General features: G+C 39.0%; 1 protein-coding gene across 3 annotated transcripts in view; it reads left to right on the forward strand.

The window, feature by feature from the left end:
* Positions 1-24,202, forward strand: part of KCNH1 (potassium voltage-gated channel subfamily H member 1) — a 505,651-nt gene that overhangs the window by 218,775 nt on the left and 262,674 nt on the right. The window lies entirely within an intron of this gene.

The following is a 24,202-nucleotide window of genomic DNA, read 5'->3' on the forward strand; positions in this document are numbered from 1 at the left end:
ACCTACTTCATGGAGTTATTGTAATGATAAAATGAGATGATGCATGTAGATCACTTAGCGCAGTATCTGTCACATGAGTTAAAAGGTCTCTATAAGTGGCAGATAGGAACTGCACACATTTTGGAACCTTTGTTCAGATTCTGTCTTCGTTCGAGACATCTGAACTTCTGAGAAGTGAGAAGACAGCACCTGTCAGATTCCCACTTGCCCTCCCTCTGCCTGAGCAGTAGATGGACCTCTAGGGGTGGAGGGAGAGCAAAGAGAATTTTTCTTATTCTCTTTGTGTCTGTGTGGCTTGGCAGTCTTTTCCTTACTGGTGTCTGGTTTTAGAACACTGATTAAAGCAGGTTTCACATGGTTAGTTCACCATTCTTCCATTCTTCCTTTTTAAAATCCTCCTTGTACCCAGCCAATTGATTCATGGCACCTTTGTATAATGTTATCGCATAATGTTGTTGCTAAGGCCTGTAATTGGAGTGAGTGGTTCCGTGCACAGAATATAATTACTTTTGCAGTAGCTTGGAATGTGTCAATATAATGACCAGATGAACAATTATAATGGGTGATATGGCTAATTGTGGCAGATCAGCAGAGAGCACTGATCATATTGTGAAAATCAATAGCAGAAACCTGGACCATCTGCTGGTGCACCCAGTTCATTGAGTGGCTTCTCACCTCACCCGTTACCTAGCTAGCATTTAAGGAGTGCTGTTGTGTGCAGCTCTCTAGGAGGTACTGTGAACTATGAAAGTGGAAAAGTAGCAAAGGGCGTGGGCCCTGCTCTTGATCTTGCTGTCTTGTCAGGAGAGAGGAGATAGACTGGGATGTAACAACGGAGGACTGTGTTTTAAAAAAGTTTATATTCAAATTGCTTAATAAAGCAAAGGGGCAATCTCTTTGGGCTGAGTTTAGTTAGGGAAGGCTTTTTGGAGGAGATAAGCTTATAGTTTGGTCTTGAGGAAAATGTTGAGATTTGAGCTGACAGGGTTCAAGAAGGGAGCTTGAAATACCAAAGCGGAGGAATAAGCAAAACATATGCTGGGCACTCTTAAGGAGAGAGTGGAGCTAGATTTCTGGGGTTGTGATGGCTTGTTATAGGGCATGAGTTTGCAGAGGACATGAAGTTCTAGCTGACTCATGTTTGAATGAATGTGGTCAGTTTTGAACGGCTATGGCAGACCCTGGGGATTTCACGGTATCGTCTATTTTTTTCTTCTTAAATATAAAAATTATATAAGAGCAATTATGGTAAAACAAAATTATTTTTTACACATTTTCCTAACCCAGAGGTTAGCAACTATGGCCTGTGGGACAAATCTAGCCCACAAAGTGTTTTGGGGTAACCCATAAGCTAAGAATGGTTTTAACGTTTTTAAATTGTGGAAGAAAGTCAAAAGAGAAGAACAATATTTTCACCTATGAAAATGACATGAAATTAAGATTTTAGTATCCATAAATAAAGTTTTATTTGAACACAGGCATGTTTCTTCATTCTGACAGAGGTCAGTAGTTATGACAGAGACTGAATGGCTGCCAAAGCCTAATGTATTTACTACCTGGACCTCTACAGAAAATGTTTGCTGACTCCTTCCAAAACCATTAATTTTTTCATTTATGCCTATTCCTTTCAGCCTTTATCTAAAATGTACACATAAATGTACACATAATTTATGTAGTCATATACAGTTTTATATACAGCTCTTTCGTCATGAACATTTTTCTATAATAGTCATCATAATTATTATTTGTATGAGTTTGTATTCATATAGTGATTTATAATGTAAAAAATGCTTTATATCCATTATCTTGGTTTATTATCACAATAACCCAAGTGTGAGTGAGAGTGTTTCCAATTCATGAAACTTTCATAGTGATTAAGTGATGTGCTAAAAAGTCACATAGATAGCAAGCCAGTACAACCAGGATTTCTGACCCCAAATCCCTTATTCATTTTGCTTTACTAATACCTATATAATTTTTCCCAAGTTAATGTAAGTTATTTTTAATTAACAATTCCTCTGGGTTGGATATGTAGGCTATTCCTAATTCTTCCTATTTACTAGTGGTATTTCAGTGAATGTCATATATATGACTGATTGGCTTATAATTATCTTATTTATTTTAATGGGAAGAATTTGGACTTGATATTTGCTTTTCAGCAGAGAGACTCAATGGTATGAGTGGGGTAGAGATTGAGCTATAAGTAGTGGGGAGTAACTCTAGGGCAAGTGGTCATACTCTTTTTCAGAAGCAGTCTTCTCAGAGGTTAATCTAGTTCTCCCAATTATTTAGCAATTATTGTGAGATGTCTTTTAGCACTAGGCTCAGGGACAGGTAGATTCTAGTGCTTTGTTTTTGAAATAGAGTCTTTGCCCTTAAGAAGCTAATGGTTATGTAAGGAATGGTGGGGGTGGGACAGGTAAGTTGGCCGTGATATTGCACAGTGGTGAGTTCACAACAGGGATGTGTGCCGAATGCTTGGGAGGAGGGCCAAGGGAGGTCCTTTGGCTAGGAGGTCAAGAAAGAGTTATAAAATGAAAAGTAAGTAGGGAGTTGAGCAGGTAAAAAGGGGACGTGGAAGATAGAAGAGTTCTCATTTCAGGCCTGGAGACCAGCCTATGTTAAGGGCAGGTGGTAAGGCAGACCATGACACATCTGAGGAATTCAAGCTGTTCAGTGTGGCTAGAGTGTAGGTGTGTGAGAAGGCAGAGGGTGGGGGAAGGACAGAAGGCGGGAGAAGCAGCTAAGGGCTAGATCATGAGGAACTTGCAGGTGCAAGTTAGAGAGGTGGGTGAGAATAGTACAAGTAAAGAATAAAGCACAAGTTTGGGGACGTGTTATTCCCTTGTTTATTGTGAGATCCGTTTCTTGGGCTGACATTGATGCCTCAGAGAAGGCTGTGCAGCAAATTTCTACATTTCAATTTAGATGAGTTATATAGGAGTTTCTGGAACCAAGGGTGTCTCAATGATTGTCTGCCTCACGAATAAGTGCCCTAGTTTTTGTTGCAGAGTGAAGTAAATGGTAAAGAATTTCTGATACAGAAACATGATTGGCCTTCAGTCTTTCACTAAGGAGGGGCAGGCTGGAGACATGCTCTCCCAAGCTTCTAGGACACTAACTGAGTATCCTGGGGCTGTTTTCTGGCCCAGTGCTCCCGAAGTCTCCACAGAAAGTACAAGCCATCCCTCAGGCCACCAGGAACATGCTCCGGACCAAGAGGAGATAGAAAGTCCGACCTTCATGGTGTGATTCCTCTGAGACATTACAGTTATTTTATGAAGACAGAGCTGGATAATACTCATGGAAGAGCTTTATAAACCATTAAGTGCTAGGTGGATGCTGTGTATTCCTTTCTCCAGTTAGTTATTATTGAGGGCCTGCCACACTGGCGACACTCTGGGTGCTGAGGACCCAGCAGTGCCTGTCAGCATAGTGTGTCAACAATCAACAAATGTAAAGCCTATCAGCATAGTGTGTCAACAATCAACCAATATAAAGCCTCTAGTATGCTAAATGGATGGTGAGGTAGGGTATGTTGGGTGAGAAGTTGTGATTTTAAGTGGAGTGTCAAGGAAGGAGATAACATTTGAGAAATAACCCCAAGGAGGTGAGTGAGGGATATTGGGTACAAGTAAATTCCAGGTCAAAGAAAACAAGTACAAAGGCTCTGAGGTAGAACTGTGCCCGACACATCAGAGGAGCAACAAAATTCTCAGTGACTATAGGGGAGTGAGTGAGTGAGGGGTCATTGATGGGAAACAAGGATAGTGATTTCCTGAATCAGGGGAGAGGGCATTGCAGAATACATGGGCCTTGTGGGAACCACTATAAGGACTTTGGCTTCCATCCTGGGAGAAAGCCTTTGGGAAGCCCAGTGTGTTATAATTGTTCTTCCTAGTCATATTTTGGCCTCCTAACCACCCTGTCCCAGGTGGCTTGAGTTTGAATCTGGCTTTGCCACTTAGTTACTTTGTAATCTTGGGGAAGTTACTTAATCTTTCTGTGCCTCAATTTCCTTCTTTGTAAAATAGGGATAATAATAGTGCCTCCTAAATTATAGGAGTTATGAGAATTAAATGATATCACATTTTTTTTTTTTTTTTTTTTTGTAGAGACAGAGTCTCACTGTACCGCCCTCCGGTAGAGTGCCGTGGCCTCACACGGCTCACAGCAACCTCTAACTCCTGGGCTTACGCGATTCTCTTGCCTCAGCCTCCCGAGCAGCTGGGACTACAGGCGCCCGCCACAACGCCCGGCTATTTTTTGGTTGCAGTTTGGCCGGGGCTGGGTTTGAACCCGCCACCCTCGGCATATGGGGCCGGCGCCCTACTCACTGAGCCACAGGCGCCACCCATGGCTTGGCACATAGTAAACATCATGTAAGAGTCTGTTAAAAACAAAAAAATTTAAAGTTCAAACAGATGTGTGTGCACCAGTATTTGTTAACAGCACTATTCACAGCAGCCAAAAGGTAGAAACAAGTGTCCATTGTGACTGGATGAGCAAAATGTGATATGTGCACACAAAGTGGAATATTATTCATCCAGAAAAAGGAATGACATTCTGATACATGCTATGAAATGAATGAGCCCTAGAACTAGAAACACTGGGCTAAATGAAAGAAGCCAGCTACAAAATGACAAATATTATATGCCTCCACATACGTACAGTCCCTAGAATAGCCAAATTCATAGGGACGGAAGTAGATTGGAGGTTATCAGGGGCTGCGGGAAGGAAGGAGGGGGAATTAGTGTTCAGTGGATAAGGAGTTTCAGTTTGGAAAGATGAAAAGTTCTGGAAATGAGTTATGTTATTTAATTTTCTTAATGCCATTCATCTGTAAACTTAAAGATGGTTAAAATGGTAAATTTTATGTTGCATATTTCTTACCATAATAAAAAACATACTTTACCTTGGTTTCTTTTAGATTCAACCACATGGAGTAATTTGTACTTTGTGAGGAGTCAGGAAACCAGGGTTTGGGTGTCAGCTTGGTCATTTGCTGCTCTGTACCTGGAATGAGTCACCCTTCCCTGCACTTCTGGTTCCTTATCTGTAAAATGGGGCACGTGGGCTTGGTGATGCTGGGGTCCCCTCCTAATCCAAAGTTGTGTGATCCCAGAGCTCCTGAGGTGAGGCTTATGTGGTCAGCCCTCCATTTAGATCTGGGCAGTTGAGCAGTCCCACCCTTTGGCAGCTTCCTTTGGCCGTCTGCCTTTTGGCCTGGGGAACTGTGGCTCTGTTTGCTTGCTTGGAGGGCCTTTATAGCCAAGGACTCTATCCTGTACAAATATGGAGTTGTGTCCTAGTATCACCAGGAAGGGATTTAAATTACTATCTATAAGTACCATGACTTTAAAAGGTATTTCTAAGTAACATCACTACCATCACCAATACTCAATTGTAGAATTTTGAATTTTAACTTTCTAAAAAAAGTCCCTATGAATTATTTTGCTGTAGCAAAATTATAATAGTTCTGTGAGCAAGGTGAGAGTTCGGGGACCTATGGAGTGGCCTCAATTAGGCCACTGAATTTGGGGTTAGTCTCTTTCCCTCTCTGGGCATCGCTGGCCTCATCTAGGGTTGGGCTGATTGTTCTGTGAGTCTTTTAATGCCCACCTTGTTTTACTTCTGACCTGAAGTTATTTGGATAATAAAGAGCACTTAAAAAACTGAAGCCACCTTCCCATCTCTGGGCCTGGTATATGTGGGAAACCTGTTAACTACTGAGTTCCCATGGAATGTACACAAGTTACTGCCCTGGGTAGTCCCAGGACACCATCCTGCCTGTCTGTAGGTCACCTTTTAAGAGCCCAGAGTCCTCGAACTATGCAAATATGCCAGGAACCAAATCAAAGCTTTTTCATGGCATTCATCTTCTGGGAGTGGAAGAAACATTATCTTTTTATTCTAAAATTGCTTTTTTTTCTGATTCTGCTGCTTGTACACGAACAGCCCACTTAACTGCTTAAAAAGAATGTGAGATTCCTCAGCTCTCTACTACTGTAATGAGGTTGATTTGGTGAGAGAATTTTCTGAGAAAACGGGAGAAACTAGTCTGAATTGGCTTGTGTGTCTTTGAAACAGCCATGGAGACTTTGATTTCATTGCTTGTTTTTTAAAGTACCTGATTGTAATCAACATACAACTCATCTTTTGTGGCTGCTCTTCCAATAGTTAATTCATAAAAAAAATCCACACATTAATAATATAAAATGGGGAGAATTGTAGTATTTTTCCTATATGATAATTGTGAGAATTAAATGAGTTAATGCCCGTAAGACTAAGAGTTAGGACTGATTGGCATATTGCAAGTGCGTAATAAATTGTAGTTGTTGTATTTGCCATTACTTAGCAGGATTGGGTTGACAGTTTGAGGCCTATATGCAACTTTTCCACTAAAAAAAAACTGTGGCTCAGTGAGTAGGGCGCCGGCCCCATATGCCGAGGGTGGCGGGTTCAAATCCAGCTCCGGCCAAACTGCAACCCAAAAATAGCCGGGCGTTGTGGCGGGTGCCTGTAGTCCCAGCTGCTCGGGAGGCTGAGGCAAGAGAATCGCATAAGCCCTAGAGTTAGAGGTTGCTGTGAGCCGTGTGAGGCCACGGCACTCTACCTGAGGGCGGTACAGTGAGACAAAAAAAAACTTGTAAATGGCATGTTTGTTATTTTAGCAACTTCTAGCCAATGTAGTCAGGAAATACTAGATTTTTTAAAGCAAGTTTTGAAATACAAATACTAGCCATAAATTGCATTATACAAATTTTCACTATTTCATATCCTTAGTGGGTGAAACTGACTTTTACTCATGCGTGGAGCTCTTCAGAGCACAAATCCCAGATCCCTGCCCGTTATCCTTTAGTTTACACAGTTGTTTTGGGTGATTATGCAACACTGCTTGTGTTTACAACTTTTCAGAGAGGGGCATTATTTTCTCTCTTTATTAACCTTCTAGAGTTGACTTCTGACTATTCAGATGCTTTCTCTTCTTTTCACTGAGGAGAAATACTTTCTCTCCTTTATGATTCTCTTTTAATTTTTGGCTTGATTTTTGTGGCTGGGTGGCCACCCTTGTATAACAACAACTGTGAGCCATAGCACTATATATAGGCATTTTCCACTTTGAGGTGAATAGATGAAGCTCGGAAAGATTGGATGACCTACTAGCATCACAGAGCTGTAAGAGCATATGCAAGGCAGGGCCTAGCCCAAGTTTGTGCCCTGCATTTCTATCAAATCCCACATGTGATGTAGTATGTATGTGAGATTCCTAGTGGTGCCCTTTTTTTCCTAATAAGAGTTCAATTTCTTTTTTCTTAGGCTTCTTTTACTCCCCAAAGGTGTAGTTGATTATTTTAATCTGCATAGAATGATGATTATCTTTACTTCTGCCTGCTTCTAGAAACTTTGGAACTATATATTTACTGGAAGACTCTTAAAGGAGTCATAATTTTCTTTAGAACATTCCTACAGAGTTTTACCCATTGAGGGCCTGATGACAGTTGCTTCACAGAATGGGCGAGACTCTAGGGTGATGAGTAGTTTCATGGCCATTCTCTATGGAGCTGCAAGGAGGAATAACCCTTAAGGGCTTTAAGTCTATTTGTGGAGATGGGACAAGGTTAAAATCATGACCAATGTTAAGGTAAAATACTGATTCTTCTTCTAGCTGGAAGGAAGCCCTTATTACCTTAAACCTAGAAATCCCTGAGTTAGGGCCGTGCTGTCTTCCTGAGACTCTTCTGCTTCTCCCTGTCCCTTTCAAAAGTGTCCTCAGGCCGAGTTCACCATCATGGCATCCTCTATGGGAACCTGCTTTGATTTCCCTGTGGTCTCTCAGAAGTGTGCCCAGTCAAGTTCTTTTCCTAAGTGTGCTTTGCCTCCCAGGGCTTTGGTTTGCCCAACATGGATGAGCTAGTCCCTGAACATTGGGAATACTCAGCACTCTGCCCTGTCTAACAGATACAACCCAGTTGCACTTCACCACGCCAGGCTCCTCAAATTCCAAGGAACATGTTACACATCTAAACTTGCTTTTTGTGCCTCCCTGCTAACCCTAGTAGAGGCCTAAGGCCATACTACGAATTCCTGGCACTTGTCAGGAGGCTACACATTTGAGTAGCTTCTACCTTCTTACTGGAATCTTGGTCTTGGGTAAGGATGAGACTGAAGTGTATTGCGGAGGTAGTGTATGCTATTTTAAGGCCAAAATAGATGGCATAGGGAATTGTCTGCGCCTCTCCTCTGCACTAAATAGATAGTGTCAGCACATGTGGTCAGGGGGCCCAACCTTCCTCAAATCTCACTAGTCAAGGTGATGCTTTCCTAATGTCAGTGCTATTCTGTATCAAGAGCTCTGACCAGGGAAGTGGTAAGTGGACCACTGCTCTGCTCAGGCCAGTGCATAAAATGCCTATAAACACAACCCACAAAGTCTTTGGAGTTTTTACCCCATGAGACACTTGACATGCCATCATTTCTGAGAATTTAGGTCAAATTAGCCTAAAGCAAATTAAGGGCATGGCTAACTCTGCATCAGTGTCAGAGCTACAGGTCACAACAGGATTCTACTGCTTCCTTCAGAAGGAGAGAGAATACATTCTGGATTACTTAGAGTCTTTTCACTTCCTTGGAAGAAGAAAACCTGAGATTAATACTCTGAGAAGACAGAGAGATGCCTTGATAAAACCGGATTCTCCATTCTGTATCCTTTGGATTTTATTTGGCCAATGATAAAGATTTCAAATTTCAAACCCTTTAGAAGGAAAAAGATCCTTATGTATAATATCTCAACTGAATACACAGTTTATTTCATGGTTTGAATTGTAAACAAAAAGGAAGTGGATAGTTTTAAGCAATATTTCTAAACTTCCTTCAGTGATTGTTTTCCATGGAGACTGCAGATGTGCCTTTTGGATACATTATTGAATTAAACAAATGGAAGGTTGCAAGCTATCCCATTTTTGGTTAAAAGCTCCTCTTACTCTAAGTAACCACATCCTTCCCCTGAATTTGGTCATCAGACCTGTTAAATGAACTAGAAGAAAGTTCCCTTTATGCATGGCCACAGGACTTGAGCTAATTTGGTCCTCACAGTGGCAGCTAACTTGTGTTTGCCCCTGCACTGCAGTTTATAGGCTTTGTTTCCTCTGTGGCTGATTATAGTCCAAGTGAGGGCAGGGGATTGTGTCTTCCTTGTTTTTGTATCACTATCACTGGTTGCGCTCTCTCTCTTTCTCTCTCTCTCTCTTTTTTTTTTTTTTTTTTGAGAAAGAGTATTACTCTGTGTACTGGGTAAAGTGTCATGGCATCATAGCTCCCAGCAACCTCAAACTCTTGGGCTAAAGTGATCCCCTTGCCTCAGCATTCTAGTTTTTCTATTTTTAGTAGAGACTGTATCTCACTGTTGTTCAGGCTGGCCTCGAATTCCTGAGCTCAGGTAACCCACCTGCCTCAGCCTCCCAGACACTGGTTGCTATTGGCTGTATCTTTTTTTCCTTAGTTTTTAAGATATGATTGCTGAATTTAATTAAACAAGCCTAAAGTAAAATGTTGAGGCAATGGATGGGAAGCAAATTATATTTAAGCTTCAGTGAGTAACTTCCAATAAAAATCTGTTAAGCCAGTTTATTCCATTATGCAATTGAAATGGCTTTGCTGTCCTCAGAGTGGTGGGATCATCATGGAACATTTATTTTTAATGTCATCTCTGTTTTAAAGGCAACAAACAAGCTGAGCTCTGTTAATAAAGTAGAAAATCCTTATAATAGACCACTAGATTTACTGCCGTCACAGTTTCTCCTTGGAAGTCACAATGTATGTTTCCATTCAACAAATATTAATTGAACATCTTCAAGGAGCTAAAACTTTGAAGATGGGAAATTAAAGGTCCTGTTTGTTGTTCAAAAGGTTAAGAGCATACTCTTGGGAATCAATTGATCTGGGTTCAAATTCTAGCTCTGCTATTTTCTGCCTATGCCAGACTTAAAAATCATATTATGTATCAGTTTCTTCAACTATAAGTTGGGTATACAATAGGCTTACCTCAGACAGTTATGAAGAGTAAGTGAGATCATTGCATGTCCAGTGCTTATTGTTGCCTGACTTTGGAAGCAGTCAATAAATGTTAATTATTGTTCTCATTGGAGGTGTGGTTCCTGACCTGAAGGGCCTGTCAACCCAATATACAGACATTGTAACAAATGGCATTCTTGCCTCAGGAACGTTCTTGCCATCTTACACTTGTTGACCCTTTTGTTGGAACATGGCTCACTTAAATAATCACATGGTTTGCAATGCTCATCCCCACTGAGCTCTTACTTAAATGCCAATGTCCCAGTGAAATTTTCCTCTACTACCATATTTAATACCATAACCCCTCGTTCCTGGCACCCCTTATTTTAATTTGCTGCCTAATTTTTCATCTCATTGAAATGCCATATAACAGAGCATTTACTTATTTATTCTGTTTGTTAGTCTTCCTTCAGTCAAATGAAAGTTCCAGAAGAGGAAATATTTTGGTCTAGTTTGTCACTTATCTATTATCAGTGCTTAAAACTATGTGTGCCTCATGTTAGGTGCTGGAGAAGTATTTAGGGAAAGAATGAATGAAAGACCATTTATGGGAGTCTAGAGGAGGGCACATTGAGCTCTGCCTGTGGGTATCAGGAGAATCTTGACAGAGAGGCAACTGTTTCTGTTGAGTATTAGATCAGCAGTTCTCAGCTTTTTTTTTCATTAAGAAACATGTGGAGGGTTATATTTCTGTGTTCGATATCAGATTTATAGTTTCTAAGGGACTACCATACATATACTATTTTCTCTATAGGTCAAGAAAGCAAATTAGAATTCAAGTGAGAGAGTGAGATTATGATTGGGATAAGGTCAAATCCCTCTGATATTTATTATAAAAGGTAAACTTTTTTCATGCTTTGTATGGTGATAGTTTTTAATAATAAGGATGTTGTGACTGATCTTTCTGCTAGAATATTGAAAAATGTATTTGAGGATAAGTAGGAGTTTTCCAGACAGGTGACCAGGGGAATAGTGTTTGAGACAGAGGCAATGGCCTGAGTGAAGGCCTGAGGGCACAGTGTTATAGCAGGACCACAAATAATCTGGTACGACTAAAGCAGAGGATGCCTAGAGGGGAAGCAACGAGAGATGATGCTGCCAGGCATCAAATTACAAAGGGCCTCTTTACTAAATTTAAAGAGTTTTTTCCAAAAGAAAGTGGGATATGTTCTCTAGTGGTTCTAAGTAGGGTTGTGTTATACTTTTGAACTTTTATTTAATTTTTTAGCTAAATTTGTTTTAAAATTGAATAAGAGATACATTCACAAGTTTAAAAGAGCATATACAGTAAAACATCTCCCTTCCTGGGGACAATTAGTATTTCTAGTATTTAGTATATACTGCTAGAGATATTATGTGTGCAGATAAGAAAATGTAGGTTTCCTGTTTTTGTCTCAATGGCAGGAAAATTACCCATTGGAATGCCAATACACTTAACATCACCTGTGTCAAAAGAACTTTCAGTTAAGAAATGCATGCATAACCGAGATGTTGGGAGATCTCACACCATGTTAGGGAGGATTAGATGTGCCAAACCTATAAATATTCCAACAACATGCTCATGGAGGTCCTTAAGATTAGAAAGAATGTTTAGTTTGGAAAGGCGAATTTTTAGGTCATCAGTGAATAGATGGTGGTTAAAGTCATATTAATGCATGCAGCTGCTCAGGGAAAGGGGGCATATTGAGAAGAGAAGACTACCAAGAACAAAGCCTTAGAAAACAATTAGACGTAAAGGGAGGTGCTATAGAAGCTAAAGGGGAAGAGTGTTTTTTCAATTATTGCAGTCATTGGGGTTCGAATATGGCTGATGTGAGGAGGGAAAAAGGTTAACTAAAAGAATGTTAAAATAAGCAGGTAGGAAGGGGCAGGAGGGAAGGGGTAAATTCACACCTATCAGGTACAATGCACACTATCCCAGTGATGTGCACACATATACTTTTGATTCCAAATGTACAAAAACAATTCATGTAACCAGAAAATATGTACCCCCCACAATAATCTGAAGTTAAAAAAAAGAATGTTAACTACTCACAGAATTTTTGGAAAGACCAGGAAAACGTTTGGAGGCTATGTAACCAGGAACAATGCACAAAATCATATTGTATAACCAGTAACATGAATATACTATTGCTGCTGCTACTGGAAATGACCGTGTAATATGAACTGCTGAGACCACCATCAGTGGACACTGTGTACCACTTCCCACTGCCTCTGGGGACTGGTGATGCTGCAGTGCTCTAGCAAAAAGGTCCTGCATAGTTTCTCAAGTTTACCTTCAGTAACTGGAGTGGGTGTTTCTCACGGGCTAATCCTAGGTCATATGCTTGTACTTCAGTGGGACAGGAGCCTGGAGAAATAAGTATTCTGGCATGCTTAGCTTCTGTGGTGGGAGATAGGCTCCACCTTATAAGGTAGTAATTCCTTCCCAAACACAGGAAGACAGTTGAGACACTGTGTAGTCATGCAGAATGTCAGATGTCCATTACAGGTATCAAATGTCCATTAAAGTATAACAATTAGAAGGTCATGGTAGGAACCTTAGGGAAAATAGATTCTGGGAAGTGACGGGAGTGGACATCTGATTGCAGTGGAATGAGAAATGAGTGAGGGATGAGAAAATTGAGCTATTGTACGTTAATTATGGTTTCAGGAAGGAATATTAGGAAGTTTGGCAGGACTAATGTGGCAAGAGAGTAAGAAGTGAGATTGTTAGGGCAGTGGTGAAAGAGTACCTGAAGTGATATAATTAACACATGGTCTTGTATGATGGAGAGGAAATAGAATCTGCAGAGAATTGATGGTTGGAAAAAAGAGATGGGGAATAGGGATATCAATATGAAGCCAAAGAGTGGGTAGAATGGGGATAAGGGAGAGAGAGTTAGAGCAGCGGTTCTCAACCTATGGGTCACAACACACAGGAACTGTATTAAAGGGCCGCGGCATTAGGAAGGTTGAGAACCACTGAGTTAGAGGAATGGAAAGTTGCAATCATACTGGAGCATGCTAGCATGTTAGCATGCTAGCATGTAAGATTTCAGAGTTGGGGCGGTACCTGTGGCTCAGTGGGTAGGGCGCCGGCCCCATATACCAAGCATGGCAAATTCGAGCCTGGCCCCAGCCAAACTGCAACAAAAAAATAGCCAGGTGTTTTGGTGGGCGCCTGTAGTCCCAGCTACTCAGGAGGCTGAGGCAAGAGAATCGCCTAAGCCCAGGAGTTGGAGGTTGCTGAGAGCTGTGACACCATGGCACTCTACCATGAGGGTGATAAAGTAAGACTCTGTCTCTTAAAAAAAAAAAAAGAAAGATTTCAGAGTTGGAGGGCTTTCTTATAATGATGTGGTGTAGATATAAATATCACTGGCAATGAAGAGGTCAGAGAAGAATGTTGAGTGATTTTTTTTCCCCATCAACATTAAAGTTCCGTATGCTGGACAACAGGAGATGGGCTGGAGAGGAAGGTACAATTCAGGAAATGCATTGGAGGGACCAAGAAGTTGACCAGCAAGATAATTAATGAAAATATTAAGGCCCAATTCTGGCATATTGTAAGCATTCAATAGATATTACCTATCAATAATCAAATAGCAGGAATGAGGAGGTATATTATTGAATGGCATGAATTTTAAAGGAGGGAGATTTTTCTTTTTGAGTACCAAATAGCACTTTGAAGATACAAGGGTGGAGCTTGTAAACTCTCTTAACTCCGGAAAGAAAGAGAGAAAAGCAAGGTGCTGGGGGGTGGGGGAAAGAATCAAGTTTCAACTAAAACAAGGTGATGGGAAAAATCCATGAAGATGTTGAGGCTAAGAATTTGTGTACACGTGATGATGGTCTCCAGAGGGCTCAGGGGAAGCAAAGAAAGGAGGCCTTTACTTGGGGGAGAATGTAGAGAAAGAGTAGTAATGACTCACATGGGGTTAAACAATGAAAACAAATTTAAAAAGTTACCTGCAGAATTTGCTATGGATGCCATTGGGTTGGCATACAGACCTGGAAGCCCGGTGAAACGATCTAAAAAACAGAATGACTGAGTAGTTTTTTTCCATGACACACTGTCATCAGTCTGTGACTGTTATTTCCCTGTCTACAGCAGAAAAAATAAAATTGAGCAGAGAATTGATGAATCAGGTTAGACAAGAAAGCAGGATAAAGTCCCAGGTAAAGGAATGATTTATTTAGGCTGGTTCAATGGGTAAAACTTGATAGCTCATAAATGAATCTGGTAAAATATTGTTAAATGTTCTTTTCAATTTGAATAGTGTCGGTGTAAGTACAATTGAGGTTATTGAGATTTTTAAAAGTCTTCCTTCCAGTCATAGTTGTTTGGTCTTCTGGCATGAAACTCACCAAAACAGGTTCTCACTGTCTCTTCATTCATGTTGATCCAACTTGAAATTTTTGGTTCTTCATGATTTCAAGGTTATGATAAAGAACTCTCTAGAACTATTTGAAATGTGAAGTAGGTTTTCTTTTTTTAAAAAATACTATTTTTTTCCAGAAGGGACGAATTAGGTTGCATTCCTACCAGCAGTGCAGAAGTGTTCCCTTTTTTCCACATCCTTGCCAACATCTGTAGTTTTGGGATTTTGTTATGTGGGCTATTCATCCTGGAGTTAGATGATATGTCAAAGTGGTTTTGATTTGCATTTCTCTGATGATTAAAGATGATGAGCATTTTTTCATTTATTTGTAGGCCATGTGCCTGTCTTCTTGAGAAAAGCTTCTGTTCCAGTCTCTTGCCCACAATGAAATGGGATCACATGTTCTTAGTAATTAGTTTGAGTTCTCTATGGATTCTAGTTATCAAGTCAGAACATAACCTGCAAGTATCTTCTCCCATTCTGGTGGCTGTCTGCTTGCTTTACTAACTATGTTCTTGGCTGTACAGAAGCTTTTCAGTTTGATCAGATCCCAGTAATATATTTTTGGTGTTGCTTTAATTACCTGGGGAGTCCTCCTCATAAAATACTCTCCCAGGCCAATTTCTTTAAGTGTTTTCCCTGCACTCTCTTCTAGTATCTTCATAGTTTCATGTCTTAAGTTTAAATCTTTTATCCAGTGAGAATCAATTTTTGTTAATGGTGAAAGGTGAGGGTCCAATTTCAGTCTTCTACACATTGTCAGCCAATTCACCCAGCACCATTTGTTAAATAGAGAATATTTCCCCTAATTTATGTTTTTGATAGGCTTATCAAAGATCAAATGATAAGTGGTTGGGTTCATCTCTTGGTTCTCTATTCTGTTCCATACATCTACCTCTCTGTTTTTATGCCAGTACCATACTGTTTTGATTACTATAGATTTATAGTATAGCCTGAAGTCTGGTAGTGTGATTCTTCCTGCTTTGTTTTTATTTCTGAGTAATGTCTTGGCTGTTTGAGGTTTTTTCTGATTCCATATAAAATTAAGTACTATTTTTTCCAGATCTTTAAAGTATGACAGTGGTGCTTTAATAGGGATTACATTAAAGAAGTTTGGTGAACACTTCCGGAACTAAAAGTAGACCTGCCATTTGATCCTGCAATTCCTCTACTAGGTATATATTCAGATGGCCAAAAATCATTTTACAACAAAGAAATTTGCACAAGAATTTTTATTGCAGCCCAATTATAATTGATAAGTCATAGGAGCAGCCCAAGTGCCCATCAACCCATGAATGGATTAACAAATTGTGATATATGTATGCCATGGCATATTATGCAGCCATAAAAAAGATGGAGATTTTACCTCTTTCATGTTTATGTGGATAGAGCTGGATCATATTCTTCTTAGTAAAGTATCTCAAGAATGGAAGAAAAAATATCCAATGTATTCAATACTATTATGAAACCAATATATAATCACCCACACTTTCATACAAATGATAAAACACAGTGATAGCCCAGAAAGAAGGAGAGATGAGGACCGTGAGGGGAGGGCAGTGGCCAGGTGGAGGGAGGATAATCAGTGGGACCTCACCTATTGTGCTTATTGTAAGGGTACATGTCAAGTGTATTAAGAGGAGAGTATAAATATCTTAACACAACAATTAAATAAGTGAGGTGAAGGCTATGTTAACCAGTTTGATGTAAGCATTCCAAATTGTATATAAAATCAGCACATTATACCCCATAAATGCAGTAATGTACACAGTTATGATCTAATAAAAAAAAGAAAATCACCATAAAGAATTAATTCCAAATTAAAGGCATACTTTGTAACCACAACTGGATAACCATTGTTCCTCAAATATTTTTTAAAATATGCATGACTGAGATGTTATGTCTCTTTCATCAGTTATTCAAGACTTCTAACTTTTCATCCCCTAACTATGACTTTTATGAAATTTTGCTAATAGACTCAGTATTAAAATAACTCTACACAGATGCTATAAAACATTACTAAGGAAAAATCAAAATAAATAGTTATAACAAAAAATATTATTTTTTAAATATTATTTTTAATTGGCAGATAGTAAATGTACTTTTTTATGGGGTATAATGTAATATTTCAATACATGTTTACAATGTGTAATGATCAAGGTAATTAGCATAACCATCACCTCAAACATTTATCTTTTTTTTGTGTGTGCTGGAAACATTCAAAATCCTCTCTTTTAGCTATTTGAAAACATACAATGTATTATTGTTAACTGTAGTTATCCTACAATACTATAGAGCTGCAGTCCCCAACCTGTACTGGTCCATGGCCTGTTAGGAGCTGGGCTGCAGAGCTTCATCCCTCCCCTCCCCTCCACACCATGTGATAGTTGTCTTCCTGGAGACTTAGGAATGGGGCTGTACAGCCCAAGGTGAGCCCCAGGTGATGGAGCTAAGCACCTTCATCTGTATTTATAGCATCATCTCCTGCTCATGGATCATATCACTGCCTGAGCTCAGCCTACCACCTATACCCTCTGTGGGTACCCCGCCCCCGCCCCCCCCCACGCCACCTCTCTTCCTTGGAGATATTGTCTTCCATGAAACCTGTCCCTGGTGCCAAAAAGGTTGGGGACTCCTGCTGTAGAACACTAGAACTTATTCTTCTCTATTGGCAATTTTATATCTGTTAACCAACTTTTCCTTACCCACCCTTCCCCTCCTCTTCTCAGCCTATAGTAACCACTATTCTGCCCTCTACTGATAGGAGATAAGCTATTTTAGCTTCCACATGTGGGTGAGAACATGTGGTATTTATCTTTGGATGCCTGGTTCATTTTACTTAGCTCAGTGGTTCTCAACCTTCCTAATGCTGTGACCCTTTAATACAGTTCCTCATGTTGTGGTGACCCCCAACCATAAAGTTATTTTTGTTGCTACTTCATAACTGTAATTTTGCTACTGTTATGAATCGTAATGTAAATATCTGATATACAGGAGACCCCCAAAGGGGTCGCAACCCACAGGTTGAGAACCGCTAACTTAGCTTAATGTTCTCCAGGCTAATTTATGTTGCCACAGATGAAACATCACATTCATCTGTTGATGGACATTAAGGTCTGTATCTTGGCTCTTGTGAATAATGCGGCAATAAACATGAAGTGCAGGCAGATATCTCTTCAGTATACTGATTTCCTTTGATATATACCCAGGAGTGGGATTGGTGGATCATTTGATAGTTCTATTTTTAATTTTTGAGGAGTCTCCATAGTGTTTTCCAAAATGGTTGTACCAGTTTACATTCCTACCCAGTGTGCAAGGGTTTCCTTTTCTTTACATCTTCAACACTTACCTTTTTTTTTTTTTTTAATGGATAATAATCCTTCTGATAGGTATGGGGTAAATACCTCATGATTTTAATTTGAATTTCTCTGAGATCAGTGCATTATTAGGTTTGAGCATTTTATCATATATCTGCTGGCCATTTGTATGTCTTCTTCTGAGAAATATCTATTCACATAATTTTCTTATTCTTTAATCGTCAGATTATTTTTCTTTTCTTTTCCTCCTCCCCTCCCCTCCCCTCCCTTCCCCTCCTTTCAGTTTATATCCCCTCTCTCCCTCCCTTCCTCTTTCTTTTTCCCTCCTTCCCTTCCTTCCTTCTTTTTCTTGGCTGAGTTGTTTGAGTTATTTATATATTCCGAGCAGCTGGGATACAGGCGCCCGCCACAACGCCCGGCTATTTTTTTTGTTGCAGTTTGGCCAGGGCTGGGTTTGAACCCACCACCCTCGGCATATGGGGCCGGCGCCCTACTCACTGAGCCACAGGCGCCACCTGTTTGTGGATTTTCTATGTAGGTAACCTGTCAAATGCAGAGAATAGGGTGTTATAGTCCCCCACTCATGTTTCTTTGGGGTCTGTTTTTCCTTTAGATCTAATAATATTTGCTTTGTATATCTGGGTACTCCAGTGTTAGGCTCATATATATTTACAATTGTTATAGTCTCTTGCTGAATTAATCCTTTTATCATTATATAATGACCTTCTTTGTCTCTTTTTACAATTTTTGATTTAAAGTTTATTTTATCTGATATAAGTATGCCACCCCTGCTCATTTTTAGTTTTCTCTTTCCATCCCTTCACTTTCAGTCTGTGTGTGTCTTTATAGGCCAAGTGAGTTTCTTGTAGGCAGCATATAGGTGGGTCTTTTATTCATTTGTAGCTATTATAAATGTCATGGCTTCTTTAATTCCTTTTTTAGGTAGTTTGTTTTCTATGTTATGTGACTAATTTTTGCATCTTGATTTTGTATCCTGCAACTTTCCCTATTTAATTTATCAAATTTTTAAATGCATCCAGCTTGTTTATATCTTTCAGTTGGGCAAATTTAGTCTTTTATATTCAACGTTGTCATTGATAGGTGAGTACTTACTCTTGTCATTTTGTTAGTTGTTTTTCTGTTGATCTTGTTATACTTTGTTTTTGCTTTTGTCTTTTGTTATTTTTCTTTGTGGTTTGGTGGTTTTCTGTAGGGATAGGTTTGATTTTTTTTTTTTTTCATTTGTTTACCTGCTCTACCAGTGAGCTTCATACATTCGTATGTTTTTATGATGGTAGTTGTCATCCTTTGACCTTTAGCTGTAGAACTCCCTTAAGCAATTCTTGCAAGGCTAGTTTCATGGTGATAAACTCCCTCTGTTTTTGCTTGTCTGGAAAAGATTTTATTTCTCCCTCATTTCTAAAAGATAGACTTGCTATATACATAGTATTCTTGGCTCACCAGTGTTTTTTTCATATTTTATTCACCTAGCACTTTGAATATATTGCTTAATTCTTTCCTTGCCTGTAAGATTTATGCTGTGAAACCTGCTATTAATCTAAGGGTGATTCCCTTACATGTTACTTGATACTTTTCTCTTGCTGTTTTTAGAATTCTTTCTTTGTCTTTGACTTTTGACAGTTTGCCTTGTAGAATGTCTTTGGGAACTAATTCTGTTTGTGCACTTTGAGCTTCCTGAGCTTCATCTCTTTCAAAATGTGAAGAGTTTTTAGCTATTATTTTATTTAGTAGGATTTTTCATGCTTTCTAGCATCTTTTTTGCCTTCTCTAATTCCTACAATGTAAATACTCATTCACTTAATGATGTCTAATGAAGTCCTATAGGCTTTCTGTATAATTACTTTTTATTCTTTTTTGTTTTTCTTTTGTCTGATTGTGTTATTTTATATCACCAAGTTCTGAAATTCTTTCTGCTGATTACTCTATTGTTGACCTTCTTGATTGTATTTTAAATTTTATTCATTGAATTATTCAGTTTAAAAAATTTCTCTTTGGTTCTTTTTAATCTCTTTGTCAGATTTTTCATTCAGATCATGAATTGCTTTTCTGTTTTTTCTTTTTGTTGAATTGTTTGTCTGTACTTTATGATATAACACTGCATTTCTTTAAGATCATTATTTTGAATTACTTTTTAGTCATTTTATAGGCTTCCTTTTGTGGGGGTCTGTTATTGGAGAATTATTGTGTTCCTTGGAGGTGTCACGTTACCTTGCTTTTTCACGTTTCATGTGTTCATACATTGACATCTGCAAATTGCGTAGAACTGTTATCCCTTCCAGTTTTATGGATAGAATGACTTTCATAGGGAAAGACTCTTTCCTATTTGTGCGTACTATAGTGTCAGCTGGGTGGGGTCATTTGGCTTTTGTTCTGGGTAGTGCAGTCTCCAAGTGATTTCTTTGGCTGTAATCATTGTCAGCAGTGTTTGTGAGTGCCTCAGTGGCCTAGATTGCAGTTGTTAGTTGAGGCAGTAGCACTGCTTTTCTGGGTAGGGGCTGCCTGGAAGCCTGATTCTCACTCCCTAGGGTGGTGGCTGCCAGGTTGAAGTAGCTCCACTGATCATGTGGGAAGTATATCTGGTGGTAGTGGGTGCCAGGCAGGCTGGTCCTTGGTTCTTGGTGAATGTGTACAGTTCGTGGCAGTTCTGGTGGTTTAGGGGTGATGTAGTTTCCTTATACAAGGAGTCTCTGGGAGAAATATGATTCTCTACTATAATGTGCTCTCATATTTTTAGTGTAACTTTTTTTTTAATGTTTAGAGAGTATTGTGTTTTATGTATCTCATCTACTGAAGTTCAAGCAAGAAAGAAAAATAAAACTTTCAAATTAATAGCCTGAAATACTTTTAAACAGCTAAAATTCCAGCTGTTAATGTAATAAAAGATAACTTACACAACTGTGTAATAAGTATCAGTATAAACAGATAAATAACACAATGAAGAAGTGCTTGTTTTATGTCGCTCCAGAGGTTCCTTAAAATGAGAAAGATTTCTCTAATAATTCAAACTCTTCAGTTTAGTTTGGAAAATATTCTGAAAGGGCACTGTGCTCTAGACCTCATGGGGGTATCAATTTTCTAGGACTGCTATAACAAGCTACCACAAACTGGATGGCTTAATACAGCAGAAATTTATTTTCTCACAGTTCTAGAGGCTAAGATGAAGGTATTGGCGGGCCATAGAGAAAATCTATTGCATACCCTTCTCTAAGCTTCTGGTGGTGCTGGCAATCCTTGGCATTTTTTTTATCTTGAAGATGTATCACTACTCTTGGCATCTGCATCTGTGACATGGTATTCTCCCTCTCTTTTAATCTCTTATCTTTTTATAAGGACATAGGTCATAGTGGATTAAAAGTCCCATCTATTCCATTCACATTCTGAGGTTCTAAGAAGGACATGGAATTTTGGAGGGACACTTATTCAACCCAATACATGGGATTTCTTAAATGAATTATAAATGGTGTCTGTCTTCAGGAACATATAGTTGGAGAAATGGGTAGAGGAAACTAATGTCAGGTAGTATGTACAAGTGGTAATGGATATAGAATACTGTGGAAATGTGGAGGAGTCAGTGACTAGTTGTGACTATAGAGCAGTTATGGAAGGCTTCAGGGTATGGGGGTAACAAACCTAAAGAATAACTAGTACGTGAAAACAGAACTGCTGGGCATTCTTGACTGAAGGACCAGTCTGAGTAGGTAGAGTGTTATAATTGTACACCTACTATGTGGGATGTGTGAGACATCTAGAGTGTATGTCTAAGAGGGTGTCATGGCCTTTGAGTAGTAATTGCATGTATTATGTGACCATTGGGAAGGGACGGAAAAGGGAGGACAGATGAAATGAGGAGATAGGAAAGGTGATGGGACCCCCACTGTTTATTTCTATGAATGACTGGATTGGATCTTCAGAGGTAGTCAGAGTAGCAGGAGTCAAGGATAGGCTTGCTAAAGTCAGAGGAATTAGACTAGGTGATTTTTTTTTCTCTGTACTTCAATGGATGGAAAGGTCTAGGTGAATTTTGTGCTTCTTAGGTCTTCCATTCTATGATTATTAGGTAGAAATACCTTTTTGCTAATTGTATTTTGCATCTCTCACTAGTTATTACACTTTTTATTCCTCTTTCCCTTTTTGTTATTGAGTACCTTCCATATTCCAGGCACTGGAGATACAATAATGAACAAGAAGACAAAATGTCATTTTAATCTCGTTCCTATAGCATTAGCACAAGGAGTGCATAGTAGGTTCTCCATAAATGTTGCTTTGAATTGAGTATAAGTGAGGAAAAGTTACAAGGCACTTTTGCCCTGGGCAGTAAGTTCTGCTTCAGAGTAGAACTGCTTTGAAAGATGATTTCAGGGACCTCCATATGAGGAGGTGGAGAGTAGGTGGCTGCTTAAATGATGTGTGATTTCTGAGTCATCAAAAAGGCTCCTTTGCCTCCTAAAATACCTTCTTTATGCAGGCTGTAGGTGCTTTTAATTCCACTATTACCAGTTGTTTTCCTAAGGTTTTCTTCTCTGCTAGAACTTAAGTGCCCTATGCAGAGAGGATATCCGTTTATCCTCACTAGCCTTTTGCCCCTTGATATATGAGGGATTTTCTCAGTCCTTTCTGCATGGCAGGTTTTTTTGTGTACAATAGCACAGAGAGGAAAAGGAGATCCAGGGGAGGAATACTGGATATACCAACAGTAAACTTTGTCAAATTTAACAGTTTGGATGAGATTGGTCCTGGGGATATAGTCCCTTGGTCTAGAAAAATCCTTTATTATTCTTGTACCCAGCCATTTGTTTGTGTATGTTGGCCAAGAAATGATTTTTTTCTTTTGTAAGTTTTATGGCTATGAAATTGTTGTTTTGATTTTTAAAGGGCCATAAGTCTCACCTCTCCCACTCTCACCTCAAAAATAGTTTGTGTGACAACCTGATTTGTGGTCTGTATTGCCAAGGCTATGCTACATATAGTTCATGTGTTCTGAAGAGCTCTGTATTTGTCAGGATAGACTAATGCTACCTCCTGTAATTGATATCCCCTAAAGTTTCCCCCTTATTTCAGAGGGGAAAAGGGGTGTTCTTGTAGTCCCTTTAGGGACCCAGGTTAATACATGGCCTCAAGATCTCACTAGCTGCATCTGGAAGGCATTCTAGGCGAGGAAGAGGCATGTTTAACTGCCTTGGACTGGAAGTGACACACATTTCACTTCATGTTCCATTGGCAAGAACTTGTCCTAAGGACCCACCCAAATGGAGGGAAATGGGAAAATAGAGTTTAGTCATATATTCAAGAAAAGGAAACAGCCTTGGTGAGTCTGACGTAGCCTTATCAGAAAGCATTTATATATTTTCATTCTGTCTGTGACATAACTTGACCCTTGGGGCATTGTCATTAAGGGGTCAGTGGACAAGGGAGAATAGCAGTGACCTAGAAACTATGTAGTGTGTTTAGATAGTGAAAAGCCATTCAATGTACTTGGTGAAGGACAACTTTCTTGCTTGGATTTTTTTGCTGTATGTGGGAGGACAATGTCTTGCTTCAAAGACATAACTCTGTTTTGTTTGCTTGTTCATTTGCTTTTTAATGGAAATAGTAAAAAGTTAATGAAAATATCCCTTGCATGTATCTTGCAATCATCTTAGGAGTTTTGGGGGTTTAAACACTATGACTTTTATAATGTGTTTTAATTCTCTTTGGCAATAAAAGTATGTTAGTGTTTGGAGAAGATTTAGATAGCCTCAATCTACCTCTCTCATTGTCTAAAGAAGGAAATCAAGAAGTATTCTCCAAATTTACATCAAGTTAATGGCTAGTGTGGGTCTTAACCTCATTGTCCAGATTTCAACTCTGTGTTCTTTTCACACCACAATGCTATTCTTGAGAACTACCATTTGGAGAATAGGGCTGGCCTGACAGGAACAGTGGATACCAGCCAGAAGGGTGGAGACTTGACCAGATGAAATCAGGAGGTTCCTTTTAGCTCTCAGGTTCCTTGACTGATCAGTTCTTTGACTGATCATGTTTAAATCGATGGCATATAATTGATAGAAGCCTTTCAACATTTTATAACATTCCTTAGAAAATGGAGTCTTATTTCTTTGTTCTTTTCAGCTATTTTTTAATTCATTTTTAGTTTTTTCAGCTTTCTATTTAAATATATTTAAATACATGTTTAAAAGTAATAATCATAATTATAGAAATTAAGTAAATATATATGAAAGTATATACAAATGTAACACGGAATTTCCTGTAATTTCATAACTTGATGATTCAGCAATAACTATTATTGTTTTGATGTGTTTTCTAACCATTTTCTAAAACATACGCTTGCATACTTATGTACAATAGAATTATTTTACAATAATTTACAGTATTATTTTACAATATTATTTAATATGAAATATTATGCAATCCTTAAAATATTCATAT

Source organism: Nycticebus coucang, chromosome 10 (assembly GCF_027406575.1).
Source record: "Nycticebus coucang isolate mNycCou1 chromosome 10, mNycCou1.pri, whole genome shotgun sequence".
NCBI lineage: Eukaryota > Metazoa > Chordata > Mammalia > Primates > Lorisidae > Nycticebus > Nycticebus coucang.